Source organism: Mustela lutreola, chromosome 2 (genome assembly GCF_030435805.1).
Source record: "Mustela lutreola isolate mMusLut2 chromosome 2, mMusLut2.pri, whole genome shotgun sequence".
In the NCBI taxonomy this organism is placed as follows: domain Eukaryota; kingdom Metazoa; phylum Chordata; class Mammalia; order Carnivora; family Mustelidae; genus Mustela; species Mustela lutreola.
The window spans coordinates 215,771,444-215,792,795 of record NC_081291.1 but is presented as its reverse complement, the minus strand read 5'-3'; the positions used below and the strand labels follow the sequence as shown (position 1 = coordinate 215,792,795).

The 21,352-nt window shown below is 40.8% G+C and overlaps 1 long non-coding RNA gene across 1 annotated transcript in view; it reads left to right on the top strand.

Moving 5' to 3' along the window:
* LOC131825348 (uncharacterized) overlaps window positions 1-21,352 on the top strand; it is a 57,752-nt gene that overhangs the window by 28,290 nt on the left and 8,110 nt on the right. The window contains exons 2-3 of the long non-coding RNA XR_009351220.1: window positions 11,109-11,316; window positions 11,438-11,560. This is a non-coding gene — a long non-coding RNA (uncharacterized LOC131825348). The remainder of the gene's footprint in view (window positions 1-11,108; window positions 11,317-11,437; window positions 11,561-21,352) is intronic.

The window sequence follows — 21,352 nt, the reverse complement described above, 5'->3', positions numbered from 1 at the left end:
TTTTTCTTAAACACCACTATACCTTTCAATAAATGGGTCACAGAACTATGTCTGTGGTGGGTACAGTAGGAACACTACATTTCAACTACCTCCGGCACTCAAGCTTCCTGGCCAGCTGCATGGTTCTTTCAGAATTACCCTTCATGTTGTAGCAGTGGCTCAGTGACTCCCGAATCCAGAATCACATACCATCCCAAGCACAGGCAGGAAATAGATTCAGATCCTGGGCTTCTAGTTGCCCTTTATGCAACCCTTATGCTTGCTGTATGGCTTCATTAAGAGAGGTTTGATTATTGTTCCCACTCTGGGGACTGGCCCTTCCTGTCGGCCATGGGCTGGTTTGGATATTATAAGTGTTCTTTTTCCTCTCATAAAGCAAGAAGGAATTAATTGGCCAGATTCAAGGCAGTGTGTATTATTTTTATAATCACATGTACACACAAACCACAAATATTACAAATTTTTAAAAACCAGTGATGGGAAAAAATTGTCATAATAATATGCAAAAAAATTAACATGAAAGTAATAGAAATAATATGAGCCTAAATGTAAAAAAAAAAAAAAAAACAAAAAAAGGTTAAAGAAGGCCTGAAAGAAGATTTTACTGATGTATCCTTTGGATTACAGGAAGGTAGATTTTGTTTTCTTCTTTATACGTTTCCTGTATGCTCAAGTTTCTATCATGAGGTAGAACAAGGAAGCTATTATTTGCAGAAGGAGGTTGCGGGGTAGCGGTAACAACAGCAAAGAGAATTATAAAATTGGTCTTGGGGGAAAAAAAAAACTCTAAATGAAGATTGGCTTATACATAACATCCTGGGGAGGCCAAGCCCACCCACCTCAGTGGGCAGCAGCTGTGTCCCTGAAGCAGACTTTATCACCCCATTTTGCACATGTGAAAAGCAAGACTTAGGTCGATGCTACAGGGTTCCTGTCGCAACACATCTGGTACACGCGACCCAGCAGAAACATTGCTCTTCTCTCACCTCCTGGGGGAGGGGAACAGACCAAACTTAGGGACCAGCATTTCTCCTACTCTGAAAAATGAGTGGAGCCTCTACCATGCACATCAAAACGTTCTCAAGGGGCTCAATTTTGTTTTTGCCACGTATGATCATAAAAGCAGTTGGGGTGTGGGTTTTCTCCTTCTCACCTTCCCTATTGTCAGACACCCTTGATCCCACCTCCCCACTCCCCCACCAACCGACTCTTCTGCTCTCCACTTGCTGGGATGCAGAGAGAGGGTCAGCATAGTCTGGGAGGGAGGAGGTCACATGGTCTGGTTGATATTTACAGCATTATGACATCACTCCCTAAAGCTGTGTTTCCTGGAAGAATGCGGAATTCGCCTGGCAGTCCCATTATGGGCAGCGTCCCAGTGCCCCTTGGGCAGGACCACTGGACACCACATTCTGCACACCCTACTAGCATCCTTTGTTCTGGAGAATGTAGCTCATTTGGTACTTAAAAGAGTATTATAAGAAATCTTGTGTCATGGAGAGTTTAGGAATGCTGCTCCATTTGACTTTTGAGTTCAGTGTTGGGTTGACAAGGAAATACTTCCTTGGGGTTATGCTTTTTTGCCTCTTTTGCATTTCTGGCTTTACTCAGATGCCATAGGATGCCACAAGCCACTGTACACAGGCAGGGTGAAGCAAGAGTTATGCTTGATATGACTCATGCTAAAGTGTATCTTCTGCCTGGAATTATCAGATAACTGGGAACACAAGTATTTTGATATTTCCATTCTGTTTGTGCTTGAATTATTTAGGAAATGGTTCATTTCCTAAGTTTGCATATGGAAAGTGTCTCAGATGAATCCCACAACTCGATGCTGGCAAGAAAGTACAAGTATCTTAATTATCGATAGAGCTAAGTCAATGGCTTTGTCCAAAACATGGAAAAGCCTGAACGAGGCCAGTTCAAGGATAAATTCTGTCAATGTTAGCAGTCACCTGGAAATCTGTGAGTGGCCACTGGCAGGTAACAGAGCTTGTCAAAGAAGCGTATACCCCTCTTGTCAAGTACATGACATTTGTCCGTTTTTACTCTGACATCCAGGGCATGGTTTGGGCAACTGTTTTGAAACAAGCCACCTGAGTCAGTGTCTTTCCAGGGGGTCCAACGTGGAGCTTTCTTATGGGTCAACTTGGCAAGGTGGCGGACCTGGCTTTAAACTCAGGAATGATGAAGTCCAAAAATCATGATCTTTTGAAGTTGTTACACTGTCTTTTGACTCCCGTCACTGAGATAAAACATCTTTGGGTTCAGTATCTGGTGAAATAGTATTTCCGGCTCAAATTTTTCCAGTTTTTTACTTCCCTCAGAAGCGAGAGGGTTGATGGGGACCTTCACGCGACAGCTGTGGCAGATGCAACCTCCCCTTGCCTGCCTGCCCCTGCATTGCTCCTCTGGGAGGTCTGCCACATCTTCACAGACTGTAGCTCTGGACTGATATGTGTGCATATTAGGAGAACTTTTTGATTTTGTGAAAATAGACACCTTTTTGCACATCTGTGCATGCACACACACACACACACACACACACACACATCACAGGCCACTCCCTCCTCCTTTAGGTCTTGGCCAGGACCTCTCGAACTGCTCTTGGAATGGAGGAAGTGACTTAGTCGCCGATGATTTCTGAAATAATGGCGTGAAGAGGAAGTTGGGTATGATGCAAGTACAGGGGGGAAAGGGGGGAAAATTGCATGTATGACAAGGATTTATTTTTTGTAGCAGCTGAGAGAGGAATCACCAACTTTATTCTCCCTGTATCTAAGTAAGAGCACTCTTAAAATAGCTGTTTTGATTTCCATTTTTGTACAGGGTCCCCCTCAACCCCATGCCTTGATCCCAAGTTCAGAAGCCTGAAGACTTGTGTTGGAATGATGGGCTCCTGAGTCTCGGGGTTGGGAAAGATGTTAATAGTCAGAGAGGCGTGCCGTGGAGGAGGCTGGCTTCAAACCTTCTCTGGAAGCCCATGCCAGGTGGTAGAGCAGCCTCTGCTTGAACACCCTTTGGAATGAGCCCTCAGTGCCTCCTGAGCATGAGTCCCACCTCTGATAGCTGACTCTTTCAGAAACGTTTTCCTTAGATTGCCTTGAAATCTGTCTCCCTGCTTAACTTGTAAAATGAGTCAACTGGCCTCGGGACTGACCCACCCAGCTGCACAGTCTATACAAGGCACAGTTTCAGGGGGTACCCTCCATCTAGACTCTCAGGGCAGGGACTGGCAGGTGTCTGGCGTGCAATGCCATGGCCTTGGTTGTCCACGATGAGCTTCACATTTCATTCCGACTCCCAACTTCCGTGTGTGCCTCATGTACTCTGCAGAGGAGACTGGTTGGCATCAAGAAGCATTCAAACTCCCTTCCTGAAGCTGGCTGCCTGTGCCGTGAGAGCCGGCCATCCCTTATTATTTACACATTGAGGAACTTACAGTCCTTTAAGCTCAAACATGCAAGTTAGGCTTTTTACCCTGCAGGCAACCCATCATCTGTTGTTTGACTATTATTGAATGGGGAGGAGAAGGGAGTGTGGTTTTCTTTTTGAATTTTTTTCTTGGAGAATCCACTCTGGTTGAAAATATGACTGTGTTCTTTTAAATGTCTTTACATATTGATTTTACAGAATCATTAGTAATGAAAGACGTCATTTTATTTATTTTTAAGAACTGGGGAGGTGATGGGTTATGAAGGAGGGTGCATATTGCAATGAGCACCGGGGGTTATACACGAACAGTGAATCACAGGACACGACATCAAAAACTAATGCAGGACTGGGTGATGACTAACATAACCTAATTAAAAAAAAAAAAAAAAGAATTGGGGGGGGTACCGAAAAAGGAAAAAAGAGAACTTAATGAGAAATGCTGTTTTCTGATCCATTTTTCACTTTGCAATAAAACTGCTGATCTTTCCTCAGCTGCTGACACATAGTTTGTATCACCTGAGCAAGGATGAAAGCCTGGAAAACAAAATCAAGCACACTTCCAGGAAATGGTCAGCTTCCTTAATCTCCCCACCTCTTAAAAGAATCTGTTGATATCATACCACCGCTGTAAGTGCCCCTCATCTTTTCTGTGGAAGGAAATTTGTTGGGGACTGAGTTGGTACACATGTGGTTAACATTTCTCCAAATAAAGAATGCACTTATGTAACAATAATAATGTGGCCTTTATGTAAAATGCTATATAATTACCTCCTAATTTAATATTGACTTTCCCCCGGGAAATCTAAATTATTGAAGATTTACCATAAGCTGAAAATTATGGATTCCCGAGGAAGGCGATTGTTGCTAGAAAGACCGTAATTTGGTCTTTTGGCGGTTGGAGTAAGCGGGACTCTCTCCGCGTGGTTGAGTTTTCGTGGAGTGGCAGGTTAAACCAAGCCGTTGGGCTCTTTGATGCTGGGTGGAGAGGCCTGGGGGAAAAGATAGCTCTGGCTTTGTTCTCAAGGCTTCACATTTGCTACAAGATGCGCTCTTATTAACAAAGGGTTGTGCGCACTTCAGTTTTATTATTTAAAGTTTATAAAAGCCTTCCCCCCCAAAAAAATAATAATGAGGGCATAATTTGTACTGGGAGGGCTTCACCATCTCATAAAACTGACACTAACCCTTTTTCCCCAACGATGCGGGGGCAGGAGTGGGGGTATTCAAAGAGCAAGAGGAAACTCCCATTCCCCCAGCTAGATGTATCTTACTTAAAAGTAGGTTCCACTTGCCATGATTTAGGGGCTCAGAGAGCAGGCTGAATTCCTAGCCTCTGGACACAGGGGCAGTGAGCGGGCAAGTGTGTGTGCATGCGTGCATGTGTGTTTGCCTAAAATACATTGAAAACACACTTACCCTCCCTTATTTCCAAATACTGAAAAGCATACTTTCCTTTGCTGGCAAGAGAGATAGAGAGAATGAAGGCTCAGCAGTTTTTATGAATAGCAATGCTGAAATATTAAGACAAAAGAATTCAGGTGCTTCCCCACTCTAGCCTCTCTTCCCAAGGGATTTCGTGGGTTAATAAATTAATCAAAACCAAGTGTGGACTGAAGTTGAAACCATGGATGGCCTGGATCTCCTTGGATCCAGCTGTTCATACCAACGTCAAAACAGTAAAAAGCATCCAAAAGTGATCTTGGGCTGAAATGGAACTTGGGTCCATTATTTTTAAACAAAGCTAGTGAAGGAAGTGAATTGCAATGTTGGGACAGGCTAGGACAATAGTTATTAAGTCCTGATGTGGGCAAATCTTGCTTGCCACAAGAGATAATAATGAATGGGACAGTGGCTCAGATTCCTGTCTTCCAGATCCCTTCTCTCTCTGCCATTTCCATGTACCTACACGTGTTACCCTCATCCCTCCACCCCACATGTTGCTCCTCCACCCCCAGACCCAGTGACAAGCCACAGGACATCTATTAGCAGGCATTAAAATAAAAAGCATCCCTTGGAATTTCTCCTTTAGTTGGGGCCAGTCCAGCAGCCTCGGGAAGCCATAATCTGCCAAGTTTATCTCTCTCTCCTGGAATTCAGACATTTAATCAATGACACTTGCTTTGCCAAGGTTGTAAAAATAAAACAACTCTCAAAGTGCTAAGCCTTTGTTTTGGTCTGCAAAGAAACTCAAGTGCTTTGGTTAGTGATCAAAATATAAAGAACCAGAGTCGGGTAGGTTGAAAACAATTGCATGCGTGTGCTTGCGTGTGCACCAAGCATTTCCTGCTACCAAACATAAAAAATTGGTGCCACAAAAAAGACATGATATGCCCCAAAGTCCAGCTAAATTTACATTCCTGATTATTTTCAAAATCTTACCTTACTGAAAGCTTCTGGTTCCATCTTCACTTCTGGTTCCATGTTTATTTACTAAGAATAGTTGGATTTTCTACACTTGTACTAACCAAGTAATGGAGCACTTGGTTAAACTGTCAAATTATTCATGTATATATGTATGAAAATTTCTTTACTTGGCAATTTTACTCTCGCTTCCCAACATTTACACCTTAACATAAAATTCCTAGCATAGATATGCAAGCTATTCCCCCAGAAATGAAAACATATTGCAGTGTTTTATACTTAAAAGCTTTCCATTATCATGATTTACCTTTGGTGAATGGTGATGACAATTTGCCTGTATGTCATCCTCAGTGTGCCCAAGTTCTACAGGACTTTGCCTGTGAGACATGAAATCCATTTATTTTTATAGACTAGGTGGATGCTTATTATAATCTCTTATTTTGTGGGATAGGTCATGCATTTTATTAGAATATGTGTGGCATTATAAAGACAGAGAAAGGAGGCTAGAACTCTTGGGTTCATGTGCTGTGCCAGCTCCAAATTGGGTTTTGCAGCCTTACTAGATGGAGGAGAGTCCACAGTGAGTTGCATCTTAGGGTCCAGAGCCTTGAGCAGGGCTGCTGAGCTGAAAGGCTCAGCCATGCAAACTGCCTGTAGGTCTCCTGGGTCCCTCAGTCCCAGGTTCCCAGCCTCCAGGGCCTGGAGGACAGCTGGTCACAGTACTGCACTTCTTTCTCCCACCAATTGAAATTAAATTAAAGCTGGAGGAGCTGATGCATTATTCATGATTTTCTTTGTAATGGAATCCAGAGTACTTCTGAAGGCTCTATACTTCAATACTTGCTGGGGGGCAGTGGACAGGGGCAGGGGCAGGAGGGAATGTGGATGATGTGTGTGCCTTCTGGGCTTGCTGCAAAGGTTCTGTCTGAGAGCAGGAGACAGTGGCTTGCCACCAAAGAAGCCCTGTTGTGACTTATAAAAACAAGTGGAGGGGAACTCCTTCAGGTTAAAAATGGGAGAAGGACCATATTTTAACTCCAGTAGTATGAAGGATAGGCTTCCTTTGACATCTATTGACCTAAAATACAAAACTAATTTTTTAGTTTATCATAAGTTTAAGGGGAACCCAATAGAAAAATGAAGGCAGGGTGCTGGCGTTTGGTCTCAGAATTGACCTGAATTTTGCTGTGGCTGGAGCCAGCTGTCGATCCCTGGTCCAGGTCCCCAGCTTTCTGGCATAAACAGAACCTACACAGAGGTGCCACCTGCAAACTGGTCTTTAGTGGATACCTTACCTGTGCAATGTCACCCAATCCTTTTGGGAGGACCCTTCCCCAAACACTATCGTTTTGTACCAAAGCTCCCATGAAGACATGCAATTGGCTGAATCCTCTTGCTGCAGAGGTTTTGCAATGTCCCCATGGAAGGACTTTGTGGCTTCGTGGGAGTGAAATAAAAGGAATGGAGGATGTGTGGGAACTTTGTGTTGGAAGACGCTTGTCTAGCCCGGTAGTGATTAAGAGATTATAAATTGTGTTTTGTCTGAGTGGCTCACATGGTTTTCAATGTTATTCCTGTTTAAGGTTGGCTGCCGATGGTGGAGGTGGGAGGCAATGGGAGACAGAGAAGCCAGCAAAGTTCCTAAGATTACGCGGCAAGTGGCCCCAAATCCCGGCGCAGCTCAGCCCTCTTCACTCAAGAACACATGCTCTGCATGGGGTTAGCCAGAGTCTGTGGAGGGAGGGAGTTTTCAAAAACTGCTGCTTTGGTTGGATTTCAGGGTTTTGGCATAGACAATGACGCCTGGCTCCCTGTGCTGTGATGATTATAGACGAGATGATTTCAGACTTGCCTGTTACATGTATGTCAACCGAGACATAGAGGAAGGATTCTTTTTGTCATCATTCATGTTGTGTTCAGACCGCTGCATAGTACACATACCCCTCTGGCTGGCCCTGGAGGAGTCAATTTTACCTAATGTCTTACTGTAACTCAGAAGCCCCAGGCTCTGCTCAGGACTGCCCAGCCCTGCTGCCAGCTGTGACATGAGAGCAACACTGTGTGGTCTGTAAATCAGGGTAGAAAACAGGAAGCTCTCCCTTGAAAGTGGCTAAGCAAGAAGCTCACACTTTTATATGCACTTCTTTCTGGTTCAGGTGCTCCTCCTTTTTCCATAACCCTTTGTTTTTGTGGCTATAGTAAGACTGATGTAGGTCGGATTAACTCTAAAACATCATTGCTCTAAAAAAAAAAGGAGAGGTAAAATGATAATGGCAATCAGAAAAATGTATTGTTGCAGTTTGGCATTTCTTAGGAAGCTAAATATAGTTTTACCATGTGATCCAGCCGTTGGTGCTCCTCAGCATTTACCAAATGAACTGGAAAACTATGTCCACAGAAAAACCTGCACACAAGAATTTAAGGAAGCTTTATGCTTAGTTACTAAAACTGGAAAACATGTCTTTCAATAGGTGAATAGATAAACCAGTTTTGTTATATCCATACAATAGAATAGTATTCAACAATTAAAAAAATAAACTACTGAGCTATAAAAAGACAGGGTAGGACCTTGATTGGATATTGCCCCAGAAATACGGAAGACAATCTAAAAGGCTAAATATACAGTATGTTTCCAACTCTATGAAATCCTGAAAAAGGCAAAACTATGGGGATAGCAAAAAGAGCAGTTATTGAGAAGGACTGGTTGTTGGGGAAAGGAGTAACAGGATATTGTCATGTTGGGACTGTGATTTCATGCATTTGTCAAAGCTATAAGAATGTACAACACAAGTGGTCAACCCTAATATAAACTATGGACTATGGTTAATAAAACTGTATCAATATTGTTTAATTGTAACAAATGTAACTCAAGAATCCAAGATGCTATAGGGAAAATTTGAAGTGGGGAAGTGAGTCTATTGGAATTATATGTACATTATGTTCATTTTTTCCATAAACCTAAAACTGCTTTAGAAAATAAAGTTCACTGTGCTGTGAAGTCTGTAAACCTGGCGATTCACAGACCTGTACCCCTGGGGATAAAAATATATGTTTATAAAAAATAAAAAATTAAAAAAAAATAAAGTTCATTAATTTAAAAAATAAAAAAAAAAACAACTGGTAAGAGGGAGATCATCAGTATGCTGGTCTTTTGGTGAGTGTGCGGAGACAAAGTATTCTGGGGCTTCAGAATGTGAGTAGAAGGCATTGCATAAACCTCACATATCTGCAGTTACCTTCGATAGGTTTTGATTTTGTTTAAAGTGTCTCTTGAATGTATTGAAGAAATTCAAATCAAGAATCAAGTGGTCACCATTTCACTTGTGAGTCCTAGCACTTCCCTCCCATTTCTTTTTCACTTATATCTAGTCGTGGTATCAAAATGGCAGAGGATCCTAGGTGGCTTAGTTGAGTAAGCATCAGATTCTTGATTTCCATTCAGGTCACACTCTTGGGATCTTGGGATCAAGCTTTGCATGGGGTTCCATGCTGGGCATGGAGCCTGCTTAATATCCGTCCCCCATCTGCACCACCCCTCCTCTTTCTCTCTCTCTCAAAAATAAAGAAAAGATCGGTGAGAAAATAGAAAAATCACCAAAATCAACACCTTGATAATTTTTGCTTATTTATAGTCCATTGAGTATTGTGGGAGAGGAAGAAAGCCTTTTTTTTTTTTTTTTCCCCTCTACCCATTTTAGGCTCATTGGCTGTGGCCCTGTATATTACACTAACAAAAGACAGACCACCAGGAGAAAAAGAAACAGAAGTTTATTAGCATGTGCTGTGCAACACACACGCACAGGAGTGCCTAGTAAGGAGTAACTCAAAGGGATGGTTAAAACTCAGGCTTATAAAGCATCTTAAACAAAAGAATATTAAATCTTCAGAGGTAACAGGACAAATGAAAAAGATTTTGAGTTTTTAGGGGTGACAAATTGTGGGGAGGTAAATATTTGGGGACAGTAATGGCAGATGAGGGCTAGTTTTACAAGGTTTGTTATGTAGATTCCTCTGCTGACATCTCTGAGCTGATATGGGTCCAAAGTTATCTCCAGTGATTAATTTCTGTTTTTTTCTGGTGGACAGTGAAGACATCTTTATAAATATAAATTTAACTAATTTGCTTTTAAGCATTTAGGGGGAGGGTAGAGAACTTTTCTTTTAACTGCTTTTTCTCAATTGCCTTCAGCTCAAAATAATTCTAATGTCAAAGTGGCTGTTTTGGGTGGCATTCTGCTACTCTTCAGCATCTGCTAATGAATATTGAATTCTTTTAGGTGCTGGGGAAAAAAAAAGAAGTTTAACCTGATACCTTCTCTCCTGGATTTTTAAACTCTAGTGGAGAGATGAGAAACTGAAACACGAAGAGAACTACCACATGATTAGCAATCCCACTTCTGGGTATCTATCAGAAGGAAATAAAGTCACTATTTCAGGGAAATATCTGCATTCTCGTGGTCATTGCAGGGTTACTCACAATAACTGAAATAGGGAAACAACCTAAGTGTCTGCTAATAAATGAGTGGACAAAGAAAATATGGAGTAAGATATATATTCAGAATATTATTTGGCCTTAAAAAGATGGAATTCCTGCCATTTGCAAAAATATGGATAGACCTGGAGAACACTATGCTGAGTAAAATAAGACAGACACAGAAAGAAAAACACTGCATGATCTCACCTATATGTGGAATCTAAAAAAGTTGAACTCATAGAAACAGAGAGTAGAAGGGTAGTTGTCAGGTACTGACGAGTGGAAGAAATAGATTTTGGTCGAAGGGTACAAACTTTCAGCTGTAAAATGAAAAAATCTGGTCATTTAATGTACAACATGGTGACTACAGTTAATAAAACTATTGTGTATACTTCAGTTTTCTAAAACAATAGATCTTACACCAAGAAATATGTATCAGGGCAGCCTTTGGTGAAATCATCCCACTTGGTCCTTGCCCTTAAAGATCTTAAACTTTCTAGAAAAGATAAGTATTAAATTATAGGTAATGACACACAAGTGCTTGATCACTATCTCCATTCCATTCCCAGCTTGTGCTTTTACTGGGCTGCCTGGTATGATGCAGAACTGGAAGAAACAGAGATGCCAGGCCGAGTGTGTTTGGAGGGGAAGTGCAGGGTTGAGCAAGGAAGGGAGGAGAAGTTCCCAAAGACTGACATGACTGAGTTTGGCAGCAGAGTTCTTTAGAGAATTCTGGCAGAGAGTTATGAATCAGTTTCCCCACCTTGGAGTGAAAGAGGACTTCAACAACCTCCATTTGGACCTCAAACTTTCTAATTGATTAAGGTCTGCTTTCCAGGTTTTCTCTTAATTCAGGCAAAAAACCCTGTGGACAAAGCATCCTCTCATGAGAACCAAGACCAGCCCACCACTCCAGGCAGTGAGGACTGCCTTGAGCCAGCAAGACTCCACCCATGACAGTGATTTTGACAATGATCACCTTGATCTTCACTGACCACCTGCACATACTCACCAAGCTTTGTCCCACATTTTCCTTTTGTAAACTTGTAAGTATTTTTGCCACTTTGGCAACAGTCTTTGAGACATTAGTCTTCTCTCTTCCTGGTGTTGGCCTAACTGAAATAAATTCCTTTCTTCTTTCACTACTACTCATCTCTCTGCTTTTAGGATTTTGCCAGCAGTGAGTGGCCGAACCTGGTCTGTTTGGGAACCCCAAATCCAAGTGCTGTTGTACTTTTGTGCCTCAGCTACAAGAGGAAACACTGGGAATGAACAGTGGAGAAATAAAATGTAAAGTAGTCTTATTTTATACCCTTTCTTGCAACTTCCTTTTTCAAGCCTATTTGGGGGATGGGTTTATTTTTTTTTTTTCAGATGTGACCTCATCCTGGGAGGGCTATGGAAAGGGAAAAGAAGGCTCAGTTTGGTCCTGTTGACATAAGAAGTAGATTGAGAAGTTCAAAGGGGAAAGGGAAGCAAATGTGGGGAGGCCTAGTGGGAGAAACTAGTCCAGTGTGGAGGGGACCAAGAAGGCTTCCTGGAGGAAGCACCATTTAAGCTGAGACTCAGAGTTCTGGGAGTGGATAGAAGCAGGATGTCATGAGAATGAAAGATTTTCTTTCTTTCTTTCTTTCTTTCTTTCTTTCTTTCTTTCTTTCTTTCTTTCGAGAGGGAAAGACTCTTGACTCTAGAGCAACAGGCCAAATCCTGAAGGGCATAGGAGGGTCTTCAGCTGAGAGTTGAGCAGGGCAGTGACACACCAGAATGTATGCTCTGAGGGGCAGGTTGGGGGTGATGGGCATGACGGAGGACAGAGGACACTGGATCTGAGCTGGGAGTGGATGGATTAAATAGCAAAGAGAAGAAATCATTATTCCAGTTTGGGAAGAACAGCAGGAATCCGGGGCATGGGACAGTATGGATTCTTGAGGTATTCATGTCAGGAAGTTTTGACAGAACAACTTTTGTTAGTCTTGTTAGTCTTGTAGTCTTTTGTTAGTCAAGAAGTTGAACACATTCTTTAAGATGCAAAATTTGGTGGATGATTTGTTTTCCCAGCTTTCCTAATTTCCTTCCAACTTCCATATTTGTATAGAAGTTCTCTTCAGTAACTGTTCCTGCCCTCAACTGGCTGAAGTCTAGAAAAACAAAAACAAAGAAACAAAACAAAAAACAAAACAAAACTCTAAATCATGGTGTCTACTTAAAGGCAAAAATTATTTTTAAAATTTATTGCCAAAAATAGGTGCAAAGGGGGCAATTAGTGGTGGGTCATTTTGCAGTTTCTGTCTGTGCTAGTTGTGTGGACACAGCAACTATGGGACACTTGAGATGGGACAAGTCCAAATTGATATATGCTGTAAGGATTTCAATGACTTTGTGCCCCTCAAAAAAGAATGTAAAATATCTTATTGATAACTTTTATATTGATGACATGTTAAAATGGTACTAATTTTGGATAGAGGGGATCAAGAATATATTGTTAAAATTAATTTCAACTATTTCTTTTTCCTTTTTTTATTGAGGTGTATTCATTTTGCTAGGACTGCCCTAACAAAAAACTACAAATGAACAAAATACATTTATTTTCTCAAACTTCTGGAGGCTGAATGCCTGGGATTAAAAAGTATGGGATTAAGGTGTTTGCAGTCCCACCCATAAGGTCCCTGCCATCCCTGGTGGCAGAGCGGCAGGGTGGCTCTCTGAACCCGAGAACAGACTCATTTCTGGGGTCCTGGAACATTGGGGTCTGTGATGAGAGAAACAACCTGCCAATCTCTGTCTGGATCACCTTCAGTATCATTCCCCCCTTTTCTTGAAGGATAACATGTGTTCGCAGCTGAATAGCTCTATTTTTCCATACCTAGAACCACAGAAGTCTACCTAACTTCCTTCGTTTTGTCCCATATCCATCCCTTTTTGGCCAAGTGGGCAATGTTTCTTCAGTATAATCCCATCCCTGATCCCACTTCTGCTGAGATGGCTGATTGCATGCATGAGTCATACCTGTAACCTCTTTATCAAATGCTTGACTGGCCACATCCTCCATGTTCTCTCAAGAACACACAACTCATGTTTTTTTTTGCAATATGGATGGGTTGAGAATTTTCCAGTCCTTAGAGTCCTGGTTCTTTTTTGCTTAATAATTCCTTCTTCGGTATATCCCTCTCTTGTATTTTACTATATACAGTGAAAAGAAATCAGGACACACCTTCAACATTGTGCTTAGAAATCTCAGCTAAATATCTAAGTTCCTCATTTACAAAATCTACCTTCCAGAAAACACTAGAACACAATCCAGCCAAGTTCTTTGCCACTTTTTGGCAAAAATGATCTTTCCTCCAGCATTTAATAATATCTTCCACAGTTACATCCAAGTCTCACCAGTAGCACTTTAACAACTGTATTTCTACAAATAGTTTCTTCTAGGCAACCTAAACTTTTCCTGGCTTCACTTCAAAACTCTTGCAACTTCTACCCATTAATCAGGTCCAAAGCCACCTGCTACTGTTCATTGTTTGTCACAGAAGGATCTCCCTACCTGCTACCAAAATCTATATTAACATGCCAGGGGCCACCATAACTAAATGCCACACACTGCACAGCATACATAACAGAGATTTATTTTCTCTCAATATCAAGGTGTCAGAATGTCTGGCTTCTCCTGAGGCCTCTCTCCTGGGTTTGTAGATGGTCGCCTTCTCCCTGTACATGGCTTTTCCTCTGTACTCAAACATCCCTGTGTCTCAGTGCACCCAGACTCTCTCTTTTTATAAGAACACCTGTCAGATTGGATGAAAGCTCAACCTCACAGCCTCATTTTTACATAATTACCTCTTCAAAGGCCCTATCTCCAAATAGGGTAATTAGGACTTATGAATTTTAGGAAGATGAAATTCATCCCATAACACATGTCTATGAAAAGATTTAAAATTGCAAATATGGCTTGCATTCACAGTTTGCATTTTGTTTCTTTTTTTTTCTTTCAAAGATTTTTTTAAAATAATTTTTTATTTTTTATAAACATATAATGTATTTTTATCCCCAGGGGTACAGGTCTGTGAATCACCAGGTTTACACACCTCACAGCACTCACCATAGCACATACCCTCCCCAATGTCAATAACCCCACCCCCCTTCTCCCAACGACTCCCTCAGCAACCCTCAGTTTGAGTCACTTATGGTTTGTCTCCCTCCCAATCCCATCTTGTTTCATTTATTCTTCTCCTATCCCCTTAACCTCCCATATTGCATCTCTACTTCCTCATATCAGGGAGATCATATGACAGTTGTCTTTCTCTGATTGACTTATTTCGCTAAGCATGATACCCTCTAGTTCCATCCACATCATCGCAAATGGCAAGATTTCATTTCTTTTGGTGGCTGCATAGTATTCCATTGTGTATATATACCACATCTGCTTTATCCATTCACCTGTTGATGGACATATAGGTTCTTTCCATAGTATGGCTATTGTAGACATTGCTGCTATAAACATTTGGATACACGTGCCCCTTCGGATCACTATGTTTGTATCTTTAGGGTAAATAGCCAGTAGTGCAATTGCTGGGTCATAGGGTAGTTCTATTTTCAACATTTTCAGGAACCTTTATGCTGTTTTCCAGAGTGGCTGCACCAGGTTGCATTCCCACCAACAGTGTAGGGGGGTTCCTCTTTCTCCACATCCTCGCCAGCATCTGTCATTTCCTGACTTGTTATTTTTAGCCATTCTGACTGGTGTGAGGTGATATTTCATTGTGGTTTTGATTTGTATTTCCCTGATGCCAAGTGATGTGGAGCACTTTTTCATGTGTCTGTTGGCCATCTGGATGTCTTCTTTGCAGAAATGTCGGTTCATGTCTTCTGCCCATTTCTTGATTGTATTATTTGTTCTTTGGGTGTTGAGTTTGCTAAGTTCTTTATAGATTTTGGACACTAATCCTTAATCTGATATGTCGTTTGCAAATATCTTCTCCCATTCTGTCAGTTATCTTTTGGTTTTGTTAACTGTTTCCTTTGCTGTGCAAAAGATTTTGATCTTGATAAAATCCCAATAGTTAATTTTTGCCCTTGCTTCCCTTGCCTTTGGCGATGTTCCTAGAAAGATGTTGCTGCGGCTGAGGTCAAAGAGGTTGCTGCCTGTGTTCTCCTCAACGATTTTGATGGATTCCTTTCTCACATTGAGGTCCGTCATCCATTTTGAGTCTATTTTCATGTGTGGTGTAAGGAAATGGTCCAATTTCATTTTTCTGCATGTGGGCTGTCCAATTTTCCCAACACCATTTATTGAAGAGGCTGTCTATTAGAGAAACCCTCTTGGGAGATATAAAAGCCCTTTCTGGAGAAATAAAAAAACCAAAATCTAACCAAGTTGAAATAAAAAAAGCTATTAATGAGGTGCAATCAAAAATGGAGGCTCTCACTGCTAGGATAAATGAGGCAGAAGAAAGAATTAGTGATATAGAAGACCAAATGACAGAGAATAAAGTAGCTGAGCAAAAGAGGGACAAACAGCTACCGGACCACGAGGGGAGAATTCGAGAGATAAGTGACACCATAAGATGAAACAACATTAGAATAATTGGGATTCCAGAAGAAGAATGAGAGAGGGGAGCAGAAGGTATACTGGAGAGAATTGTTGGAGAGAATTTCCCTAATATGGCAAAGGGAACAGGCATCAAAATCCAGGAGGTGCAGAGAACCCCCCTCAAAATCAACAAGAATAGGTCCACACCCCGTCACCTAATAGTAAAATTTACAAGTCTTAGTGACAAAGAGAAAATCCTGAAAGCAGCCCAGGAAAAGAAGTCTGTAACATACAATGGTAAAAGTATTAGATTGGCAGCAGACTTATCCACAGACACCTGGCAGGCCACAAAGAGCTGGCATGATATATTCAGAGCACTAAACCAGAAAAACATGCAGCCAAGAATACTATATCCAGCTAGGCTATCATTGAAAATAGAAGGAGAGATTAAAAGCTTCCAAGACAAACAAAAACTGGAAGAATTTGCAAACACAAAACCAGAGATACAGGAAATATTTAATGGGGTCCTCTAAGGAAAGAGAGAGCCTAAAAGTAGTAGATCAGAAAGGAACAGAGACCATATACAGTAACAGTCACCTTACAGGCAATACAATGGCACTAACTTCATCTCTCTCAATAGCTACCCTGAATGTTAATGGGCTAAATGCCCCAATCAAAAGACACAGGGTATCAGAATGGATAAAAAAACAAAACCCATCTATATGTTGCCTCCAAGAAACTCATTTTAAGCCCGAAGACACCTCCAGATTTAAAGTGAGGGGGTGGAAAAGAATTTACCATGCTAGTGGACATCAGAAGAAAGCAGGAGTGGCAATCCTTATATCAGATCAATTAGATTTTAAGCCAAAGACTATAATAAGAGATGAGGAAGGACACTATATCATACTCAAAGGATCTGTCCAAGAAGAAGATCTAACAATTTTAAATATCTATGTCCCCAACGTGGGAGCAGCTAACTGTATAAACCAATTAATAACAAAATCAAAGAAACATATCAACAATAATACAATAATAGAAGGGAACTTTAACACTCCCCTCAGTGAAATGGACAGATCATCCAAGCAAAAGATCAACAAGGAAATAAAGGCCTTAAATGCCACACTGGACCACATGGGCATCACAGATATATTCAGAACATTTCATCCCAATGCATTCTGTTTCTACTGGATGGCACTGTATTAGGAGTTACCTGCAAGGGAAGGGCTGTCCCAGTAAACTCCCTCTTCAGCCAGAGTTCAACAATCTAGTTTCCTGTTGGTGCCAGTACAAATGCATTGCCAACTAGTGCCTAGTGGTGGGTGGGTTTTGGATATTTGAGTGCCTCTCTCTCTCTCTCTCTCTTTTTTTTTTTTTTTTTTTTTTTTGTTATCTTTTTCACATATGACCACAGTTTGTTACTGAACAGGATGAGGACTTGCAGATGCTTGGCCACAGGGAGACTGAGATATTCTATTGGCTGAGCAGCAATACCTCAGTCTGAGGTAACCATTCTTCTCTCCCTGGAGACCGTGTCTTTGTTGATCACTCAGATCAGTCATCACCTTGCTTGCACTGTGCCTTGTGATCCCAGCTCACACTTGCTAGGTCTCAGTTTTATTCTCTGGGAAAGGGGCCTCTTCTCACACATGCCTATTCTCACTTCAAAATACAGAGGAGGCCACATGAAACAAGGCTGGTCACATGCTTGTGACAAGTGCAGCTTAAGGAAATCAGTGCAGTAGAAACCCATGGTTACACAGACAACCTGGCCAAAGCCAAACCATTCCCTCAGAATGGTAGATGCTCAAGGAGTCTGCCATTCCATGCTTTGGTCTTGTCTTCAAGTAGCAGTAATTCCGGGCCTTCTACTCTCACCATTCAAAATCTCCTCCAGAGACAGGGAAGAGCTGAGAGGTCTAGGATTAATTTCAATAACAGCACCACGTAGGAAAGTTCAATTTCTTGTAGGTCACAGGAGAAGAGGCTAGGAACTCATGGGCAGCCCATGAGTTGTGTGGCACCTTGCTAGGAATTTCTCTGCAAGGCTTCAAAGACACAGGCAGAGGTTGGGAGTGGACATGTGTTTAGAGAATGTGCCTAGAGAGCATAGTGTGTGCATGTGTATAGTTCTCTAGGGGTACCCTAACAAATTCCTATAAACTGAGTGGCTCAGAACAACAGAAATTCTCTCAAAGTTCTGGAGGTTAGACATCTGTATACAAGGTGCTTGCAGAGACCTGCTCCCTCTGAAGGCTCTAGGATAGGGGCCTTCCTTGCCTCTTCTTTGGCTTGTAGATACATCACTTCAATCTCTGCCTCCATCAGCACATGACATTCTTCCTGGGTGTCCTCTGTTTCTCTATATCCAAATCTTGTCTTTCTCTTCAGAAGACAGAGTCATTGGATTTAAGTCCAGTCTTATCAAATATAACTTCATCTTAACTTGATTTTAGATGCAAAGACCTTATTTCCAAATAAGGTCACATTTATAAGTCCTGAAGGTAGGACTTAAACATATCTTTTTAGGGATCACAACTCAAACCACTATGGTGTATAAGGCAAGTATGGAAGATTAGGTAAGAAAATAAAGGGGAGATTCTAATGTAAGACAAATGATCTCGGCTATTACTTGGTATGAGGGCAAGGGAGCCAAGGAAAAGCTTGAGATGACACCCTTGTAGGATCCTACTCCTGGCAGCAGAATGTAGGTTGGGGGAATTGAGAAAGGTGACAGTCTGGTTAGTGTTGGGAGGTTACTGCATGAGTCTGGCAGATACAGCAAGGCCTGCCAATGGGAATGAAAATGGTAAAGCCACAGGGGAGATTTTATGTAAATGGAATCAACAACTTGGCCATTGATAGAATACTGGATGGAAGATGGAGATGAAGAAAAAGGGAAGAGATAGAGGGAAAGAGAGAGAAAAGGGAGAGAGAGAGAGAGAAAGAGAGAGAGAGAAGCTGGTTTTTGCCATCCAAATAACAGAAATAGGAAAAGAAAAAAAAAGTCGGTTTTCAAAATTTGCACTCTCAGGTACAAGAAGTTATTCCACAAAGACAGATTCAACAAAGAGTTGGGGATGTGCATATAGAACTTAAGTAGGACACATTGATTGTAAGACAGTTTGTAATAAAAGTAACATCATAGCTTATTATTACTGTTTCCTGGTTTTCATTTTGGAGGGAGAAGTGAAAAGTAGGTTGTAGGGTTAAGCACATAATGTCACCTGAAACAAATCTAGGAGATAGAAACTGATGGGAGAAATTGGGGTCCGAAAACCTCAGCAGCTTAATAAGATGATTGAAATATTTCCTTAAGAATCACTGCAGTCACAAAAAATGGAGGGTCCAGTTCCATCTTGAATTTATTCACTACTGCTTTCATTTGAGGTTAAGGAGAATTAGCAATCATGGTGAGACTCAGTTTCCAGTTTAGCTCAATGTGAGGAAATAAAATAGTGTGCATAAGAGAGAGAAAGACAGAAAGGCAGAGAGAGAGAGAGAAATGGAGTGACAGAGACAGATAAAGGGGGAGATAAAGAGAGAGACAGAGACAGAGAATTTTCCCTCATATGTTTTTTAAAATAGGAAGTTTCAGTGGAGTGCAATTCATTGGTATTGACCAACATTTGAGACTGATAGATTCCGCATATTTTGGGGGTAGCTGTGTAATAGTGTAGGAACCATTTCTGGAAATGTTGGAAGCCTAAGAGTAAAAATGTGAGGGACACAGATCAAGAAAATGGTCTTACTTGAAAACACAGGTATAAATGATTCTTCCCACCATTTTCCTCCTGGTTGTCCAACTCAATGACATGTGGAGATCAGCTATACTTAAATTTATTGTGAAATTAATTCTAAAGGAGAACATTCTGGATTTTCTACAGTAAGTGCAATAGAAGTAGGGAGTAGTGATGGTGAACTTTGAGGAAAAAATACATTTGAGCTTAAAAAAGTGACTAAAATTATATTTGAATTCAAAAAAATATTTGAACTAAAATAATCACTTTTGCTTTTAGTTCTATCTGTATTCATGATTAAGCCCATTATTTATTCTTCATTATTCCAAAGGTTGGCCTCTGTTCTGAATTTCTTAGCTTTTATAAAAATATTAATGGAGGCTTCATGTTCATCTTTCAAACATTTTTGCATTCATGTGGAAGGTGACTTTTCTCTTTAGTTATTTGTTCTAAATATTTAAACAAATTTTGTTCCTTTCAGTGCATTGCTTTTGGGCCATAAACAGTGCTCAGCTTACTAAATAATTGAAATTAATGATTACAAATGAAAATTTATAAACATAAATAAGGCAGTTTCTATTCTCAGGAGCTTAAAATGTAAAATAAATAAATAAATAGCCTTATGTCTTCATAAATAATTATAATTAAGATCGGTATCTAAGTCTATTCAGGTGGGTGTAACAAAATATCATAGATCAACTAGCTTATAAACAAATGAAATTTATTTCTCACAGTCAAATGATTGGAAGTCCAAGATCAAGTGTCAGCATGGTCCAATAAGCATACCCTTTGTGCTGAAAACGTCCTGTATCCTCATATGGTGGAAGCAGCTAGGGAGCTCTTCAGGGTCTCTTTTATAATATTTCTAGTTCTTCAGGAGGTTTCCACCCTCCTGACCTAAGTACCTCCCAAAGCACCACCTCTTACTACCATCGCATTGGGCATTAACATTTCAACAAATGAAATTTGGGGAGACACAAACATTTAAACCATATCAACTGGGTACATAATTTGGCTCCAGGCTCCAGGACAAACTGAAAATGCAGGGCTCCTTGATCGGAAATTAAGTATTTCAAGATGGTGACCAGATAGCATTCATCTAAGTGGGGACTATTCTGAATACAGGGCCCTATGCATAGGCTGTACATCCATGAAGCTGGCCTTAATCATAATATGAGCCAGATATTGATATAGAAGATGTCACTGCAGGGGAGGGATGCCTGGGTGGTTCAGTCAGGTAAACATTTGCCTTCTGTTAGGGTCATTATCTCAGGAACCTGGGATGGAGCCCCAAGTCATGCTCCCCACTGAGCAGGAGTCTTGCTTCTCTCTCTACTTCTGCTCCCCCCATGCTCTCTCTTTCCCTAAAATCTTAAAAATAAATAAATAAATAGATACATAAGTTCCAGGAATGATCCATTTCTTCTAAATAACTTATTTGCATATAGCTGTTAATAATAATTTTTGATGATTATTTCTATTTCCTCAGTGTTAGTCATGATCTTACCCCTTTTATTCAAAATGTTATTAATTTGCATCCTTTCTCTTTTCTTTTGGAATAGTTTGGCCAGTTGTTTATTGATCTTATTGATTATTTCAAAGAATCAGATTCTAGTTTCGTTGATGTGTTCTACTGTATCTCTAGTTTCTAACTCATTGAACTGGTTTAATCTTAATTATTTCCCTTCCTGTGTAGGGGGCTGGCTTAATTTGTTGCTGATTCTCCAGTTTTTGAGGTGTAAAGAGAGTTTGTGTATTTGGGATTTTTTAGTTGTTTGTTTGTTTGTTTGTTGTTGTTGTTGTTTTTAAGTGAGGCTT